Below are 19,048 nucleotides of genomic sequence, written 5' to 3' on the forward strand. Positions count from 1 at the left end.
CTGCGGAAGGAGGAGGATGGAGGCCAAAGGCTCTGGAATATGGGGCGGGGGCTGAAGGGCCCCCTGGGGCACATCCTGGGGCTCTGCCCGGACTGGCGGGTCGGGAGGTGGAGCCAGATATGGCCCAAGAGCCATACGTTGCCAACCCCTGCCCTAGAAGGTCCCACCAACCTCCCAATCATCCTGGCATACAATCTTTGTGTCATGCTTGATATCTAATTCTTACTCACCCATATATCCAATCCTCTGCCAAAGTGCATTGTTTCTATCTAAACAACAACTATTGTGTACTTCCCCTTCTCTTCATTCCCACAGCCTCCATTATCACCTCTTGCTGGGAAAATGGCAATAGCCTTCTAAGTGGCCTCCCTTTCTCAGCCCTCTCCCCACTCTCATCTACCTTCCACTTAGCTGCCAAAGTGAACTCCCTAAAATACATATCTGAGGATGTCACACCCCATGCACATACTCAATAAAGTCCAGTGGCTCTGGCATTTAAAATTCTTAATAATTTGGCTTTTTCTTACTTTTTGGCCTTCTTATACTTTACTCCCTCCCATGCCCTTTATGATTCAACTACACTGGCTTTTTTGCTGTTCCTCACACAAGACTCTCCATGTCTAAAAAGCTTCCCTTCTCTCCTCCACTTCTTCTGAAGAATCAGTTCAGGGGCAGCTAGGTGGCTCAGCGGATTAAGAGCCAGGTCTGGAATTGGGGGGTGGGGGGTCCTGGGTTTGAATCTGGCCTTGGATACTTCTAACCTGTGTGACTCTGGGCAAATCATTTAACTCCAATCACCTAATGCTTACTCCTCTTCTGCCTTGGAACCAAAACTTAGTATTGATTCTAAGACAGAAGGTAAAGGTTCTTTTTTTGTGCTGGAAAATGTTTAATAACTACTCAAAAATTGTAAACAGTACATACTTTTAAGCTTAATCTACATTCTTAACATTTCTCTATCATTTTCTTAAGTCTAGGTGGTCAACAAAACAATAAATCAAGCCTTGATTTGTAGCGTTTGCTAATATTTGATGTGTAAATACTTTCACTAGGAAATTTAACAATTGACTTTTTTTAATTCTTACTTTATGTCTTAATAATAACTCTAAGCCAAAGGGACAAAGCTAGGCATATGAGGTTAAGTGACTTTCCCAGGGTCATACAACTAGGAAGTGTCTGAATCCAGATTTGAACCCAAGTCCTCCTGACTCCAGACCTGGCTCTCTATCTAGTGACCTACACATAGCAGCTACCCCACAATTGACCTTTGGGATCTAGTTTGATTTTATTCCAGTACACCTCTGACCAAATTCCTGCTGAATGCGGCAAATTGTATGGAATTTGTATTGGTAATCATATGTACACTCAAGCCTTCAATGAATTCAATAAAATTGTGATCACTTTCCCAAAATTAAAATACTCAAAATGCTTTGGATATGGTATGTTTAAGATTCTTCATTGAGGCAACTGATGAAGTATTAAATGTTCTCTTTTTGATAACCCTAGGCCTAGAAATATTATCTCCTATTCAGTAAGCTCCAGTGACTCCCTATCAACTCCAAGATCAAATACGAAATCTTCAGGTAGGATTTTAAAGCCTTCATAAGTTAATCACTTCCTAGCTTTCTAATCTTTTTTTTTTCCTTTCTTAATTTAGAATATTTTTCCATGGTTACCTAATTCGTGATCTCTTCCCCCAGAAGGTAAAGGTTTTTAAAAAGAGTGAGTTCAAGTCCCATCTTTTATAAGAAATCTTTCCGGGGTGGGGGGGCAGCTGGGTAGCTCAGTGGATTGAGAACCAGGCCTAGAGATGGGAGGTCCTAGGTTTAAATCTGGCCTCAGACACTTCTCAGCTGTGTGTCCCTGGGCAAGTCACTTGACATCCATTGCCTACCCTTACCATTCTTCTCCCTTGGAGCTAATACACAGTATTGATTCCAAGATGGAAGGTAAGGGGAAAGAAAAAAAGGAAGGAAGGAAGGAAGGAAGGAAGGAAGGAAGGAAGGAAGAAATCTTTCCTGGATCTTACCACAGCTAATGCCTTTCCCTCTAAGATCACCTTCTGCCCACTCTCTATTTCTTTTGCATAAACTTAGTTATTATTTACATGTTGTCTTATTTAGAATTTGAGCTTCTGGAGAGGAGATTTTCTTTTGCCTTCCTCTGCATCCTAAGCCCTTGGCCCAGTACCTGGCACACAGTAGGCATTTAAGAAATGCATATGGACTGATTGCCTAAATGTCTTAAGAAAACCTACTCTGTGTATAAAAATAAGGGTGTGGTGGTAAAGAATCAGGGAATGTTTTCCTTACTGAACATTATGCTGTTAAAACTTGAGTTGATCTTTTTGAAAAGAAGTCAGTTTCTAGAATTCATTATAGACCTAGACTTGATAGGAAAGCCACACTGTATTTTCATTTGAAGGGTATATTTTGACATATTCAAGTCCCTGGAAATAGGTATCTCTGGAATCTGTGCTGAAAGATGAGAGTGCTGCAATTGCTCCATACCAACATAATTTCCATATTGTACATGATAAAAAAAAAAGCTTCCATTTTTCAGTGAGTCTGGCATTGTGGATACCTAGTTTTATCTTTCTTCTTGTTGGTAATACTAAACACAAAGAGGTATCTTTTGGGGCACCTGTACTTTAGCCACTGATCTTTCTTCAAAGCTAGGCGTCCCAAGCAGTTCTCATTTATTACAGTGTCTGAAATCTTTGACAATGTAATATCCACCATACTGTGAATTAAAGGTCATTTGTATGACCTTGGAGAAGACACTTAAACTTTTCTGGAATTTGGTCTCCTCTTCCAAATGAGAGGTAGAACTGGGCTTCCTAGATTTTCATTAATCTCTTAAACCATTTATCTTTTAAATATATCCTCAGATAACTCCTGAGTGGCAGTTATCTTGATCCAAGATACCAATGAACCATACCTTTCACCTGGGAGAGTGTGTGTAACCCTTAGTTCAATGGCACCAACAGGAACCAGGGCTGTGAATGGATTTTTTAAAATATATCTTTTCTACAGCTCAAAATTTCAATACCTATCATACTAGCCCCCTCCTTATACATGGAGTAGGTGAAAGGGTTTAGTAGATTTACAAGAAAAGTATGATTTGATGAAAGATTCCCAAGTCAAAGTTTTGTAGCTGGCCTAGAGTCTTAGAATTATAGATTGAAAACTGAAATGGACCTCAAAGGTCATTAAGGTCATTTTGTCTAATCTTATATTACAGGTGAGAAAACTGAAACGCAATGAGGTTAAGTGACTTTCCCAAAGTCAGAGAGATAGTAAGCATCAGAGATCAATTTCTTAGTCTCTTAGAATCCACTTTCACTAAGTCCAGGACGAATTCCCTTTCCATGTATAGATGGCATAGTAGATGGAGCACTGATCCTGCAGTGAGGAACACCTGAGGCACAACCCAGCCTCAGATATTCACTAGCTATGTGATCTTAATTAAACCATTTCATTTTTGTCTGCCTTCTTTTCCTCAACTGTAAAATAGGAACAACCCTACCATAGATTGTTTGGAGGATCCAATGAGATAATATTTATAAAGCACTTAGCACAGTACCTAAAGCATGGTAGGTATTCTATAATACTAGCTATTATTATTAATATTTTAAAATCCCTTAACTTCCATAATAAAATTAATACTGTGTATTGGTTCAAAGGCAGAAAAGCAGTAAGGGCTAGGCGATGGGGGTTAAGTGACTTGCCCAGGATCACACAAGAAATTCCTGAGGCCAGATTTTAACCCAGGACCTCCCACCTCTATTCCTGGCTCTCAATCCACCAAGCCACCTACCTGCCCCCTGTTATTAATTTTATCATCATCATCTTCATCTCTAAACACATTGCCCTAAGTTGCTACTCCAAAATCGAAATTATATAGCTATAGTCTTGATAGTCACGTTAGGAAGCAGCTAATCTTACATAGCAATGCCTGGCATCTGATATGATTCCAAATTCCATAGAGGCTTTGGGAGGGAAAAGTTTGAAAAATATCAGTATAAATGATGATGATGATGATGATTGTTAATAAATATGGACCTGACTTCCTTAGAAAGGGAATGAAGAAAGAGCACATAACTTGTGGTCCTATGGAAAAAGATGTATTGTATTGCACGAGTGGAAGAAGCATTAGCAATAACAGATAGAATGTGACAAGAAGATTGGCTATAGTCTAAGACTAGGAACCTAACAACCATGCCCTAAAAGGACCGAACAGAGCTAAGCATCATTCATCAAACAGGATTAGAGGAGCCAAGCTACTCTGCTTCCTGTTGAGTCTTGCCTCTGACATTCCCACAAATCTGATGAAGAAGAACACAAAGTTCATATGCTAAAGCGGATATTAAATCAAGACAAACTTGGAGCTGCTCTATCTGGTGGTACCTTTCTGAACCTTCTTTCTTAGGCAGAAGCTAATACAGCTATTAGGGGAAATTGCAGCATGTTAACATTACACTGAGCATCACACTTTGGTTCCTGCTAAATCTATGTTTCTTTCTTAACTTGAGGAAATGAAAACAGCAGTGCAGTTCCTCTACACACTCATTCTCTCAAATTGAAAGTTTCAGAATTGTAACTGGAATAAAAGTATTAGAGATCAGTCCGAATATGAGCTTATATGAAAATACGCAGATACTCTATTACCATTTGTAGAAATGTTCTACAAGTCTCTGATGAATGCACTGAGTAAGAGATTGTTCCTTTGGAATCATCTTCACCAAGATAAGAGAAATAAAAGGACTCAGAAGGAAAGAAATCAAAATATCAATAACATTCAAGAATATGCCACTGACATTGGCTAAAATTATCTAGATCATTTTACACCAAGCTGTGGAAAAATATTAATTAGTTATGTTTTAGACCCATAAGATGACAGGAGCACATGAAGACCAAGAGGATTTTTGACAGAATGGAGTAGGTAGACTCAAATTTGCTAACGTGGCTTCAGACTGCACTACTTAAACCTAACTAAAACTGTCTCCTTACAATAAATGCAAACATAACCAATAAACACAAATGCATTGTCTTAGATTGATCAATAGGAATTAGAACCCCTCTAGTCTAAATAAGTCCTCAAATGAACAAAATTGTATTGCTTCACAATATTCTTTTGAGGGTTCTAAAACAGGATTTTTTTTATACTTATTACTTGTTTTTCTGCTCTACAATCTTGTAAGTAATTTTTAGACAGCTCTAAATCCTAGTCATTTACTAAACCTTTCTTCAAAGCCCAGAACCACAAAAGGACATACAGAAATCTATAGCTGAAGAACAAAGCCAGTAGTGGCAGAATCCATTTTTGAGCAATGGGAATCAACATACAAATTAAATCACAGGCCTCTGGGGACAAAAATGGTACAAAAACCTCACTCGATTGAAAAATGACAGAAGGAAGGCTTTTTATCTAAATCCTGCTGCTTAAGCATGAGGCCTTATGTACACATGAGATAATAATAAAAACAAAAGAAATTGTCACACTCAATTCTCAACAATCTCACAAAATATTCAAAATTATCAGGAATATAAGGGATGGAATACTGATGACACTTGGAATTAATAAATGCAAGAATATACAAATGGAACGGGGGGGGGTAGCTAGTGGCTCAGTGGAGATTCCGGGTTCAAATCTGTCCTCATACCCTTCATAGCTGTGTCACAACCCCCATTGCCTAGCCCTTACTGTTCTTCTGCCTTACAACCAATACACAGTATTGATTCTAAGGTGGAAGGTAAGGATTTTAAATATATATGTATATATATGTACACATATACAAAGAACTTACATTCTACCTGAGAGATGCAACATGTACCCTAATAAATAAATATAAAAATCTCCAAAAAAACTAAATAGACATATGCTATGAGAAATAGCAAACATGATGTAGACAGGGAAGCTTGGAAAGTCTCACATGAACTGATCCAAAACAAAGTGAGTAGAACCAAGTAAACAATCTACATATTGACTACAATAATGTCAATAGAAAGAATAACCACAGGAGGACATTGTATACAGTGACAACAATAATAATGTGTGATGATCAATTGTGAAACACTTGACTATTATCAACAAGACAAGGATCCACGACAACTCCAAGAGATTCATGATAAAAAAGGATATCTACCACCATAGAAGACAGAATCTGAATGCAGATTAAAACATACTATTCTTCCTTTTATTTTCTCCATGAAATTTTCTCTACTGTAAGCAATACATATCTTGTTTCATGACAAATCATGGCAATATATGTCCTGACAAACAGGGAAATATATGTTATGTGATAATATATGTACAACCTATATCATAAAAAAAGCAATAAAAATAAATGTTACAAAATTATAAAGAACAAGCTTGGTCCCTCATATGGAGACTCATAAGAAATGGTCTCAGCTGTTGGCATATAACATATGATATCAGATCAGTATTACTCAATTTTGTATGTTTAATATTGTTCATCATTGTTCACAGCACAGTATTAAGGACCAAAAATGTTTCCCCTAAAAGCTTTAAGGGGATCACTCTAACACTCAAGTAAGATAGAAGGGAGTAATTAACATAGTAATCATAGCTGATATTTATATAGCACTTTAAGGTTTATGTAAAACACTTTACATACATTATCTCATTTGAAACAATAACCCACTAAAAGTTTGGCATCACCAGATTTAATTTATAGAAGAAGAAATTGAGGCTCTAAGAGGTCAAATGACTTATCAGTGATCAGGCAGCTAGCTAGTATCAGAGAACAATTTCAAAGGAGAACTTAATGACTTCAAGAATAAAATTCTTTTCATGACAACGCTGGACTTATCCTTAACCTTTCCCTCTTTCACTTTTCCATTCATATACAATCAGTTCCCAAATCTTATCATTTCTATGTCTCTACTATGTCTTGTATCTTATCCTTCTTTCTACTCACATGACCCTCACTCAATCTGGACTCCCAGTACCTCTTGCCTGGACTATTTTACTTTATCTTTCTATCTTCAGCACTAGTTCACTGGATACAACAGACAGCCTTTCAATAGCAATATAGATGTACATATGTATTTATAATTATCCTTTTGTTGGGCAACACAAGCAATATTGCTTGTGTTGCCCAACAAAGGGATAATTTCTGCAGCAGTCTATAATAGCTTCTATGGAGCTATGATATATTATTGATGTATATATTCAATGGTGCAACTCATAACCTATCCATACCTTTCTATCCAGTGCCAAATTTTTTCCAGGTAGTATCTAGTTTATGGCTAAAGTGAGGCATGCTGTTTAATGATATGAAAAGATACAGGGGAAGTTTAATTGTCATTAGGAATGATCACATATCTAAAATTTTTTAAAATCTTGTTCAGATGCTATGTACAAAATATGGTTGGCAACTTGCCAAGAACTGAACCCATCACAAGAGTATCACAATGGCTGTCATGGATTATACTAATAGACATACTAATTTTGCTATGATTATACACCAGTAATTAGTCCTCAAGTGTGGGCTGATAAAACAGTACTATAAATACAAAACTAAGAATATTTTAGAAAATAGTTGCTACAAGATGTACTGGGATAAAGCCATAATAAAAGACCAACGAATGTTAGTGAGCAAACTAGACATTATGCTATTCAATAAAAATAATGACACTGAGAGGCAATGGAAACAGGGCCAGACTTCAAGTCAAGAAAACGAGTTCAAGTCATGTCTCTGACACATGCTAGGTGTGTTACCATAGAAAAATTACTTCATCTCTAAGGGCTCCAAGCAACTCTAAATCTTAAATTTAAACACAAATCCCATGATCTCCATTGGTACAGGGAATTTCCCACAATAACAGAATCACAAATCCAGATATTGCTTCCACCACCACCGCCAAAAAAAATAACAAAGTAAAGCAACTCTGACATTTAACAGAACATCATTTACCTATGCAGAAAACATTTTAAAGAATGTTGCTCTGACAGAGGAACTAAAGTAGAAAAACAAGTTCAGTAAAGACACTTATGATCTTGACAGCTTGTTTTATGTTTCAAATTATAAACATGTTATCAAATCAAAAACTTATGTACTGTGATATCTGACATATAACAAGAGTACAAACCCTTAACAGTGGATTACTGTAGTATACTTTGTCAGCATCATTTATGTTATTTTAAGTAAATATGGATTATACATGTATACATATATATGTATAAGTGCATGTACTGAGCTAAAATGTGCTTCCCTGTAACTTCAATCTATTTGTTCTAGGTCTTCCCTCACAATCCACATAGGACTAATCTAGTTCATCTTACACATGATGACCTTTCCAGTATTTGTAAACTAACACATAGTCTGCAATTCTTTTTTTATTCCAGGTTTAAGGACCCTAGTGTGTTCTGCAAAGATTTGAATTTCTTTACTATCCAAGACACCATCCTCAGGAACAACTCTAGAATGTTAAAGTCCTTTCTAAAATATACTTCCAGAAATGGTAGTGCTCTGAATGTTATTTGATCATTTCAGACTACAGGAGGATAATCACCTCCCTCTCTCTGAACTTCATTCTTTTGTTACTGAAACTTCAGATCAAATTAATTAATTCTCTTAATTCTAACACTGCACTGTTTATTGATATTGAGGGTGCCATTTCTGTAATGTTTTTTCACATGAACTTATTTCTGCTCTTGTGTCCTTGTACTTGGTCAACTGATTATTTTAAACTCAAGTTTAGAAATTTTTATTTATCCTTGTTGCATTTAAACTTATTAGCTTAAGCTGACCAAAGCACTCCATGGAGATATTCACAGTTCCTTATTCTGTTGCTCAGAGTATCACCTCCCATCCACCATTTTAATAAGCATGTTATCTATGCCTTCATCCATATTATCTAAACAAATGAGTATAGGGTCAAGAATAGAACCCTAAAGCATTTCATTAGAGCTTTCCCTTCAAGATTACTTTATTTCATTCACCAAAACTCTTTAGGTCTAGTTAATCACAAAATCATCTAGATTCTAAGAACTAGAAGGAGCCTGAGAGACTTTCTAGTTCAATCAATACCACAAAAAAGGATCTCTTCTACAACATCACCAATAAATTGGTCATCTGACTCCTGCTGAAGACCCCAAATGATTCTATTTTTAGATAACCATAATTATTAGGAAGCATTTCCTTATATCAAGGCAAAATATGCCTCTACAACTTCTACTTCAATTTCTCAATTACATTATACTTGTTGCTTTTAATTCTGTTCTCCTGAATCAAGCAAAATAAATATAATTCTTTCAAATGACAGATCTTCTAATTAACATATTCCCATTGAAATTTTCCCTTTCTGGAATAAACATCCTTAAACTTTTCAACCAATTTACATAGCAGAATGATATCTGGGTCTTTACCATTCTGGTCATCTTCCTCTAGACTGTTTCTAGTTTATTAATATGTCAATATGTTGAGGACTTATGATTTAGTCAGTGTAAGAACCATAGTATAGGAGCACTGAAGATCACAACTCAGCTGTTTTTGATACTTAAAAGTGTTGCTTTTGGCTCAGACCACTTTATTAACAAGTGTCAGTGGTTGGATATGAACCCACCTCTTCCTAACTCCAAGTCCTGCCCACTATACCACATTTTCTCTTAAAAGAGAAATAGATCTGTATCTAATGGAAATAATATAGAAGAATGGAATTTTAGAACATGGGGGTACCCCTTAGAAGTCATCTAATCCAACCTCCTCCTTTCAAAGATGTGATACCACTATCATTCACCATAATTCTTCAAAAATTAATCAGCTGTTCCACAGTCACATTTATTCAGTGCCTTGTACTGAATACCTTTTTACAAAGGCCAACTACTCTGACCTAGTGAACGAAACTAAGTATTTTTTATCAGCTCCTCACCTATCATTGTTTTCTCTTCTGCTAATGGTTTCTTCCATTTTTCTCAGTCTCAAAAGTGTTCCCCAAGGTGGAGAAAATAGAAGTTAAAGAGAATGATTATTTCCCCCTTCTCTCTTCTTATCCACACCAAACAAGGAATCTATCCTATTCTTATCTTCCTCTTAGCCATGCTACCTACCTTCCAATGTGGCTTTAAATGCCCTTTTTGTTAATTTGTTATTCCTATTGCTAGACTTAGCTTATCTGGGCCTTAGCCTTCTCAATTCTGTATTCATTCATTCATTCAGCAAGTATTTATTAAGGACCTACTGTATATAATGTACTATACTAGGCACTAGGGACACAAAGCCAAAACCAAAAATAGCCTACTCTAACAAAATCTTCTCAGTCTGATATATTTGCCTTAGGTTACCTGTCATAGTTTCTGTCAGCCACTGGGAAGAATCCACAGTTGCCATGGAAGTTAATGAGGGCAACATTAAGAGATTTCTAGCTGAGGTGAATTTAAAAAAAAAAAAAAAACAACTATAGAACTTGGCCCAGCCATACAAGCCTGGGTTTTAAAACTCACACATGCCCATAGAATAACAATTATGCAAAATGGAATTTTCTTGGCTACTTCAACCCTAAGCAAGGGTTGTTCACCCGGTGCAAGATCCAGATAACTGAACCCCAAATCTTGCTCCCTGTTCACTCACACTTCTCTCTTTAGATACCTGGTCTTTTCCTCTTCATAATCAATTAAGCCTGGATTTCCAGAGGTTTATTTCTGAGAGCCTTCAATTCTCCTTGAACTCATCTCTCTCCTTTATTCAGTCTCAGATTATGGAATCCTTCTTATCCTATCCCTTCATCCTCTGAAACTTGTTTTCTGAAGTTTAATACGCATTAGACTCTGCTCCATATTTTTTTCCTTACCTATCGAAAATTCCCTACATTCCTGTCATTTCTATTCAACCCTCCAAGGGTCCTTGTGGTTCCAAAGTTCCATGACTATATCACAGCTGTTTCTCCCTCCTTTGATCACCACCCAAATGTTCTCCACCCAGCCTCCCACCTTACGCGCCTGTGTTTCCACATAGGTGAATATCATCTTATTATAAAATGTTATCCTACATCTACTACCAAATCTATTATTCTTGAACATGGTGTCCTTTTTCATTGCCAAGTTCTAGCTATGAGTTGCATCCCACTAAGTCTCAGGTTCAGTGTGGTTCACATTACTTTTATTACTTTCTTTTCTCATCAGCTTTTGACCTTTGCATATCAAAACATTCATTCAACTATTCCCAAAGGTTAGATTCTGGGATTTATAGTATCTGAAATAGCTACCTCTTTACTTCTCTTCAAATTCTATCCATCTTTCATATAGTAATTTAAAAGTCCTCCATGAAGCCTTTTCTGGATTTTTCCAGCCTTTGTGATCTCTTCCACCTCTGAATTGCTAAGCACATAATAAGGGAGTATATGATAGTGTTCTAGGGTTCTTTTATAAGTGTTTGAATTGTATTCCAATTAGCATGCAAACTCCTGACCACATCTTTGGCTTCTATTCTTGTTATATAACCCACCAAAGCACAAGGCAGGACATAATAAATTATAGGCATCATAAACAATAAAGAAGGTTCCACAACATACATAAAAACTTTAAGCTAGCAAGTTGTGATATAGGGTCACAGACAAGACAGAAATTAAGGGTTTAATTCAGAAGAGTGCTATAGAAATGTTGTTATTAACTCACATTTATAAACTGTGGAATAGATAAAACAAGTATTATTATTTCTCTTTTACAGAGAAGAGAGTTGTTACCTCTCTACAGATACCTAGTTAATAAGTGGCAAAGCCACGACTCAAAATCCAGTGTGCTATTCACTGCACCATATTGTCTCTCTAAAACTACTAAGTAAAGTTACAGGTATAATATAAATGTGAGTTACCAAGTCAACTTTATTCACTTTCTGTGGTAAAGCTACTTCATGTAATTAATATCTCTAAAACCATTTTATATTCTTGTCCACTCCCCAGATCCTGCATGTCCTGCTCTACTCTTTAACCCTAACCTCATTTCCTACTGCCATTACCAGCCCCACCTTGCCTTTGGGTACAACCCAAAGTGGCAGAAATGCTTTTGCTGCTTATGAAATAACTCAAAACACTATCTGGGAGCAGGAAGGGACCACACCAAAGGGCAATCAGGCTTCTGTCCATCAACTTGTGAGAGAGCCTGCATTATTTTTCAAATGAAATAATATGTGCAAAGTGCTTTGTAAGGTAGGACAACTTTGAAAGTTTTATATTGAATTTACGGTACACTTAAAAGGAAAGGCATACTGTTCAGAGATGCATGTTCAATGATTTTTTCTGTTCTGCTTTACATATGGAAATATTCATTTTATTTGGTGTTTATTAAGTTCAGAATAAAAAATAAATTTACAAAAAATAAAGTGCTTTGTAAATTATAAGGTATTGTATAAATGCTGGGTTTATTTTTTCCCTTCGTTTATACCAGCATAGAAAAAGAAATAATGCACTGCCTGCCCTAGAAACTCTGCTTAGTGGCCTAGTATCAGGAGAATTATCCAGGCCTACTTTGAAGAAACTGTCAGCCACTACCTAGAGGACATTTCATTCTATATGTATGCCACATTAAGCATTCTTTGTCCTTACTATCGCAATAACCTATTAACTTGAACTTCCCATCTCTCCTACTCCATTTTTCATTCCTCCGAATCTTCAGGGGCCTCCATTCCCTGATGAATAAAGACTCAGTCTGAGGCCTCTGTCTTACTCTATCCTCCTCTGCCAGCCTCAATATGTCCTCCTCAAATATTATCCACTTAACCAGGTTAACTGCAATTTCCTGAATAAGTCCTGTTTTTTTCCCATCTCCATGTCTTTATTTATGCTGTTCCTCTGCTGGGAACAGTCTTCCCCTTTTCTATCTCTTGACATTCCACCCATCTTTCAGGTCCCAGTTCAACTTTCAGTGCCTCAGAGGATTGAGACAGGAGGCCCTAGGTTAAAATCTGGCCTGGGATACTTGCTAGCTATGGGATCTTGGGCAAGTCACTTAACCCCCATTTCCTGGCCCTTACTGCTCTTCCACCTTGGAACCAATATACATTATTGATTCTAAGATGGAAAGTAAGTAAAAAAAAATCCAATGCTTTCAAAATCTCACTCATCTGGAAGTGACCTCTCCCTTATCTGATCTCTTTGTACTTTACCTTCTTCAAAGGAACTTATCAATTCAAATTTGTATTATGTTTATCTTACTATAGTTCTTATTCACCATTAGATTATAAGCTCCAGGAATGCAGGAGACAAGTCTTATCTAAATTTTGTATCTCCTTTCAGAACCAGAATAATGCTCTGTATACAAAAGGCAACTGATAAATTTCCAATTAATTAATGAAGAGCTCTACTTCCAGAGCAATAACCACAGCATGTCACTGAGGCTGCAATAAATATGATCAAGTGCTGATGCATACATGTCCAGTTTGGTTCACTATACAGGAGTCTCTACCCTGTGACAAATTCAGGAATGGGTTCTTGGAGCTCCAGTTCTCTAGTCTAATAACCAAGAACAGTCTAGTAACTTGAAACATTCAGTACTTTACCAGAGGCAAAGGAATAGATGTTGGTATGAGGTATTTGTTACTTGTTAGGAATGCTAAATACTTGAAAATATTGGTGCATAAGCCAAATTTGCTATGCTTTGTTTAACCTGTCAACAAATTTTAAGGAGCAGTAAGATTTATAAACAAACCTATTGTGCATATGCAACCATGAAATTATGCTCTTTCTTCTAGACTAAAGTATGACAATTTTAAAAGCCAACTATTTTTGTTGCCAAATAGATATCAACATTGTAGGCCAATATTTTTCAACAAATATGTGGAAAATGAAAGAAGGAAGGAAGGAAACAAAGAAAGAAAGGAAAAATTCCCACTTTTCTTCTAGTGTTGATCACCCTTCCTCCATATTCTTCTGTGACAATAGATTCTTATAGCTGTCCTCCCACTTCCCTGACTGCTAGTTCTTTGTCTTCTTTGTTGTCCTCCTCTGTCTCCTTGCCCCTGAACTTAAGATCTAAGATTTTCTTTGGCTTTCTTTTCTTCTCTCTAATCTTTCCTTTGGCAAGTGCATCCATTCCCATGATTTCAGTTATCACCTCTACAAAAATAATTTAAAAATTTCTAAAATATCTACCCTCAACCTCTCTCCAGAGTTCCAGTTTTATATCTCCAAGTTCTTTTAAGGTATTTTCACCTGAGTATCACCCTGCCATATTAAAATCAACAAATCCAAAATGGAATTTAATATCTTCTCCACTAAGCCTGTTTATTCCTCAATTTTTCCATCCATAAGGATGGCACCATTACTTAACATTAAAGTTTTGAGTAATCTTTGCCTTTCCCTCACTGTGAGTATCCAATTTGTTGCCAGATCCTGTTAAACCTATCTCCAAAATATTTCTCACCTCCACCTCCTTACACCTGTTTTGATTATTCTAGTTCAAGCTATCTTTTTTCCAAATTACTCTAATAATCTCTGCCTCTATTACATATCTTCACAAATCCCTCTTTCATACAGCTGCCAAAATAATAATTTTCATTCATCATTCTGATCATTCCAATCATATGCACTTTCAATTGCTCTCTTTTGCCTACCAAAATAAACAGACAAGTAGACAGACAGAAAAACAGAAAGACAGACTGAGGGACAGATGACAGATACATAGATACATACATAAAAACATAGATATTTTTAAGATCCTGAACTTCAAAAATTTTGACAAATCATCTTTGATTCTCCCCTCTTCTCAACTCCCCATCTTGGTAATCTAATGTTACCAAACATTGTTGATTTGTCTTCCATAGCATCTTTTAAGTGCATCCCCTTCTATCCATTCACAATCGCCATACTTATTCAAGCCCTCATCACTATTTGACTAGACTATTATAACTTCCTGAATGTATTCCTCACCTTCAGTCCCATCTATTTCCAACTATCCTTCACACAAGTACCAAAACAACTCTTTTTGAAGTACAGGTCTAATCAAGCTGCTCATCTCTTCAAGAACATTCAGTGACTCCCTGTTGTCTCTATAATCAAATAAAAATTCCTTAGTCTGACCCTTGAGGCTCTCAAAAGTTGAAGTTGAATCTGCAACCCCAGACTTATACTTTTCTCCTCCACAAACTTCCTCAACCCAATTAAATGATGTTACTGCTATCAGTGCTGCTGCTACTACTGCTATTTGTACTACTATTTTCTAGCTAATGCTTTATTAGCTCCCTTGCCTTGAACGGATGGCCCCTTCATCTCTATCTTTCGGGAATATTTCTCTTAGTTCAAGGCTCAGCTATGACACCATTTTCTCTCAGTGCCTTTCTTAGCCTCTCCAATTTTTAGTTATTTTTCCCTCCTTAAATGTCTTTGGAGTACATTGATCTTTCCTTTGCCTCTTTATTTCCTTTTATAATATATTTCTAAATTGATATTGCATCTCTCCCAATAGAATATGAAGGCCTTCCTAGTAGTATTGGTTTCATGTTTGTCTTTGTATCCTTGCCACCTGGCACAGTACACATCCTCATCATCATCCCTGGCATCTATGTAACATTTGCAAAGCACTTCACAAATATCTCTTTTGAACCATTCAACAACCCTGTGAGTAGATGTTCTTCTTATCTTCATTTTACAAATGAGACTGAGGCAAATCAAAGGTTAAATGACTTGTCCAGAATCACACAGCTAGTGTCTTACCCTGGATTTGAACTCAGTTCCATTGTGTCACTCAGCTGCATAAGGTTGGCACTTAACTAACACTCATTAAATTGTTGTGCTCAACATGTTCCACAATCTGGTTCCATCCTCTCTTTCAGATTTATATCACATTATTCCTTTTCACATGTTCTGAATTCCAGTCATTCTGGGAGACTTTATTCTAACTATATTCCCATTTTGCCCTCTGTTGTCTCAGAGAATTTACTCACTCTAAGCAGACATCCAAGGCTGAAATTTTCTTTCTAACCCTGTATATAAAGTGTATAAAAGATGGTGTAATGGGCTGCAAAGCTTTCTTATGCACCAAAATACAGATACAGCTCAATGAGGTAAAAGATCAGATGAGAAGAGCTATATTTCCTGATTTGTCACAAACTAATCTTTGCTTTTTTTAGGGTGAATTTAACATTGTGTGTAACATTATTCCTCATGAAAATGAGAGTGAGGCTTTTTTTTTCAAAACATGGAACTACATGAGTTTCACCAATTTGCTTGGCCAATGGACATTGAATATCTTGCTCTACAACTCTACTGCTTTTTCAGTTACTGAGCTTAGTTTCAAAAATCGGATTGCACTGCAGTGCTGGAAAACAGATTTATTCAGAGTTTGTGATTTTCTGAATATATGGCAAATGAAGATTAGCCTTGTCTCAACTATTCCTCAGGCAAGATTTAAGAGGCAGGTGAACCGTTTAAGAAAAAAACACATACCCAACACATTAGAGCAGCAAGAAGTAGAAAGAGAAACACCATTTAAAATCACCCTAGACAATATAAAATACTTGGGAATCTATCTACCAAAACAAACACAGCAATTATACGAAAACAACTACAAAACACTTTCCAAACAAATAAAACTGTATCTCAATAATCGGAAAGCCATTAATTGCTCATGGGTAGGATGAGCTAACATAATAAAAATGACCATTCTACCCAAATTAATTTACCTATTTAGCGTCATACCTATCAAATTACCAAAAAACTTCTTTACTGAATTAGAAAAAACTATAACAAATTTCATTTGGAATAAAAAGATCAAGAATATAAAGGGAAATAATGAAAAAAAATGTGAAGGAAGGGGGCCTAGCAGTACCAGATATTAAACTATACTATAAAGCAGCAGTCATCAAAACAATATGGTACTGGCTAAGAGATAGAAGGGAGGATCAGTGGAATAGACTTGGGGTTAATGACATCAGCAAGACCATGTATGATAAACCCAAAGAGCCCAACTTTTGGGACATGAATCCACTATTTGACAAAAACTGCTGGGAAATTTGGAAAACAATATGAGAGAGATTAGGTTTAGATCAACATCTCACACCCTACACCAAGATAAATTCAGAATGGGTGAATGACTTGAATATAAAGAGGGAAACTATAAATAAGCTAAGTGAACACAAAATAGTATACCTGTCAGATCTCTGGGAAAGGAAAGATTTTAAAACCAAGCAAGAGTTAGAGAAAATTACAAAATGTAAATTAAATGGTTTTTATTATATTAAGCTAAAAAGCTTTTGTACAAACAAAAACAATGTAGTCAAAATCAGAAGGGAAACAACAAATTGGAAAAAAAATCTTTATAACAAAAAACTCTGACAGGGGTCTAATTACTCAAATACACAAGGAGTTAAATCAATTGTATAAAAAAATCAAGCCATTCCCCAATTGATAAATGGGCAAGAGACATAAATAGGCAATTTTCAGGCAAAGAAATCAAAAGTATCAATAAGCACATGACAAAGTGTTCTAAATCTCTAATAATTAGAGAAATGCAAATCAAAACAACTCTGAGGTATCACTTCATACCTAGCAGATTGGCTAAAATGAAAGAAGGGGAGAGTAAGGAATGCTGGAGGGGATGTGGCAAAATTGGGACATTAATGCATTGCTGGTGGAGTTGTGAACTGATCCAACCATTCTGGCTGGCAATTTGGAACTATGTCCAAAGGGCTATAAAAGAATGCCTGCCCTTTGATCCAGCCATACCATTGTTGGGTTTTTACCCCAAAGAGATCATAGATAAACAGACTTGTACGAAAATATTTATAGCTGCGCTTTTTTGTGGTGGCAAAGAACTGGAAAAGGAGGGTATGTCCTTCAGTAGGGGAATGGCTGAACAAACTGTGATATAGGCTGGTGATGGAATACTATTGTGCTAAAAGGAATAATAAACTGGAGGAGTTCCAGGCAAACTGGAAAGACCTCCAAGAACTGATGCAGAGCGAAAGGAGCAGAGCCAGAAGAACATTATACACAGAGACTTATATACTATGGTAAAATCGAATGTAAAGTACTTCTGTACCAGCAGCAATGCAATGACACAGGACAGTTCTGAGGGATTTATGGTAAAGAACACTACCCACATTCAGAGGAAGAACTGCAGGAGAAGAAACACATAAGAAAAACAACTGCTTGAATGCATGGGTTGAGGGGGACATGATTGGGGATGTAGACTCGAAACTACCACACCAATGCAACCATCAACAATTTGGAAATAGGTCTTGATCAATGACACATGTTAAAACCAGTGGAAATGTGCATCGGCCATGGGTGGGGGGAGAGCGGGGGGGTGAAGGGGAAAGTAGGAGCATGAATCATGTAACCATGTTAAAAATGAATATTAATAAATGTTTAAAAAATTAAAAAAAGAAAAACCACATAAAGAAAATATTTATCCCTAAGATGTTCCCTTATCTTTCATTTTAGCTAAGAATAGAAGACCATGAAGATATAGTACTGTACAGAGTAATATGAAATAAGTTATGTTTTATAAACATCAAAGAATAGGAACAGCTGAGTAGTATGAGAGGAAATTCTAAGATCTAAAATGCTTGGAACATATCAGCATCAAAAGATATCTGAATTTCATTTAAGATACCTTAAGTTTCAGTGTAGAATAATTGTAACAACTATTAATATAATAATAACAATAGTAGAGATAGAGATTAGACTTGTTAGACTTGTAGATTATTACTGTGAGAAAACTGCACAGGCCAACACCTATTATCCCACTTAACATTCGTAGACAGCTGCCTAGAGCATTGATTAAAAAGTAAAGTGATTTTGCCTAGGGTCACATGTATAGTATGTATCAGAGGGAGGAAGGACTTGAACTTAAGATTTTCTGTTTTCAAGACTCATTCTCTATCCAACATTTCATACTGCCTCCACAGCAAGACAAGAACAACAACAATAATAAAAACATATATATATATATATATTCATATCTCTCTTAAGGTATACAAAGTGCTTTATGTATATTCTCTCACTTAATCCTCCCCCTAAAAAAACCTGTCACGTGGGTACTATTATTATCCCCATTTTACAGATGAGGAAACTAAAATTGATGGCAG

The sequence above is a fragment of the Gracilinanus agilis genome, chromosome 1, assembly GCF_016433145.1.
Source record: "Gracilinanus agilis isolate LMUSP501 chromosome 1, AgileGrace, whole genome shotgun sequence".
In the NCBI taxonomy this organism is placed as follows: domain Eukaryota; kingdom Metazoa; phylum Chordata; class Mammalia; order Didelphimorphia; family Didelphidae; genus Gracilinanus; species Gracilinanus agilis.